Here is a 2,395-nt window from a genome sequence, read left to right as displayed (position 1 = left end):
CGTTTGCCTACAGACAATTCAATGCTGCTTGCGTTTTGTTGCTGGTTACTTATTGTAACTAACAAACAAAACATTAAAAAAAAAAAAAACACGTTATAATTGCAGCGGAACTAATACGATTCAAACGTACACGTGTGTACAGTAAAATTCCTTGACAACTTATGTTCAACCCTATTTTTTTCTAAGCTTTTGAGAGTAGAATCACACACACACACACACACACACACACACACACACACACACACACACACACACACACACACACACACACACACAGACACACTTGTTTACCTGCATCAGAGAGTTCAAATGTCACTGATTTATCATGCATAATCCCGATCGGGGGATATTCTTGATGATGGGCGCACTACAGTAACTGATATTGTTGTGACCAAGGTCAATATCTCCACTCCACTCCACTCCACCACATTATGTCCCCAATATTTCACCAGGCCAATTCTTCTCGTTACACCAAAACTAGCAAGAATACATTCCATGAATGGTTGTCAGCAGCGATTACACTGATAAGTTCTGATATTCCTGCACACTGTACAAATGGAGGCAATGGTGGGATGTGGGAGCAGTTGAAATATAGAATCGGTCAGGTGACAACGGTGAGATACCAAAATCACAAACTAATGCAACGTTAGACAATATACAGAGAGAAAAAGTAAATATTGACCCTCCTCTAAATGAGTATATAATTGTTCAGCGGTAGTCTCAAAAGATGTTCTAAATGACTTATTCTCTTCAACTTGAAGTTGGGGGGATCTCCCTTAATAGTAATAATAATAATACCTCCATGGCCAGCTGCACAATTTCTTCGCAATTAGGAGTCGACTCGCTGGAAGTATAACTTGTGCCGTAACATCAATGATTTCTATGTAAGTTAGTATTAGCCATATGTAGTGTAAACATTTCAATTTCCAACACAAACAGTTTTAGAAAGCTGCTGTGTCTAAAACTTTCGTCCTTTCTCTAAGGACTTTAATCAGCAGAGTGAAGTAATTACTCCGTACTAAAACAAAGGTTTTAACAGCTAGTTTGAGAGTTCACACCACTCACTTGCCTAGAAAAAGATGTGAACACCTGGTCCCAAGTATGTGAAAGATTCAAATCAATGATTTCCTTTGGATGTCATCGGCTTGTTGGTCTAGTGGCATGATTCTCGCTTTGGGTGCGAGAGGTCCCGGGTTCAATTCCCGGACAAGCCCGTTGGTATTTTGCTGACTGTTTTGCAGGAGGAAAAAATTGACTGTCCTCAATGTTTTTAAAAAAGCAACAAATATATAAGTAAACAATTAAATAAATAAATAAATAAGTATTAAGGTATTTTAGTGCAGCTTCTGAATGTTTTGCTTCAAACATGTAGGGTTGTAAACCCGGGTCACTACTGCACACCATTGCTTGACATTGAAAAACTCAAGGTTAGGAGGATATGAAGTCACAAATTCTCCTAATGAACACTCGGGTGCAGCTCAAAATGGGCACACTGATGATATGTACATGAACATGAAAAATCGGACTTTAAGATTTAGTATAAAGTTATACAATTGATAATTAAATGCAATGAGTTGTATAAATCTTTTGATGAACTTCACCAAATCAATCACATTGCAGTTCTTTTGGTGAACTTCATCATTCACAAGTTCTTGTCAACAGGCAATTGTTTCCCGAGATGTGTATCAGAACATTTCTATCAGAATACAATAAAATGTTGATAATATCGATAATATTGACGTATTTATCCAACTGTATAAAAGGAAGGGGTAAAATTACATGCTTGTTTCTATGATCGCGCAAGTCTACCCACCGCGAAATAACAATTCGTCATGCAGTAAGTGGTGTATTGCTGTGTATTTGTCTATAGCCCTGACACCTGTTGATCATCTTTACGACAGTGACCTCAGAGGACGCCAGTACAGACAAAATCATTATCAAGCCCAGTACACGAGACTAGTATCCGTACGACAGAAAGGGACTGGTCAGTTTCTCCAGCCGCGGGGGGGGGGGGGGGGGAATCGGTGGATTTTTGGGCCGACGAAATGTCACTGACCCCACTCTCTGTAAAATGGAAAACAGGCTGACCCCAGGGGCCCCTATCACATAAATCACATAATTCTAAAACATAGTGAACCCCCACCCCCGGGCGATTACACAGGGTAAATATATGTATAGAGAAGTTTAATAGCATCTTTTTAGTAACAGGTAGGGGTAAAGCTTGAGATGGGAATATGTACACCTCTCATGGGGTCCAAGGGGTCTATCCCTAGAAGTCCTGGTTGTTGTTTTTAAACTTATAGTCAATTTTAGGCTATTCAAAGCCTTTCAGGCAATAATTCCAAGCTTTACAAGACAGCACCAGTATCAGAAATTAAACTTTTCTTTACACATA

The 2,395-nt window shown here is 39.2% G+C and overlaps 1 non-coding gene across 1 annotated transcript; it reads left to right on the top strand.

Moving 5' to 3' along the window:
• Nucleotides 1–1,142: 1,142 nt before the first annotated feature.
• Nucleotides 1,143–1,214, top strand: Trnap-ugg (transfer RNA proline (anticodon UGG)). The gene has a single exon. It is a non-coding gene; the product is annotated as a tRNA-Pro (tRNA).
• The last annotated feature ends 1,181 nt before the right edge of the window (nucleotides 1,215–2,395 follow it).

This window comes from Glandiceps talaboti, chromosome 7 (genome assembly GCF_964340395.1).
Source record: "Glandiceps talaboti chromosome 7, keGlaTala1.1, whole genome shotgun sequence".
NCBI lineage: Eukaryota > Metazoa > Hemichordata > Enteropneusta > Spengelidae > Glandiceps > Glandiceps talaboti.
This window is presented reverse-complemented; position numbering and strand designations above follow the sequence as displayed.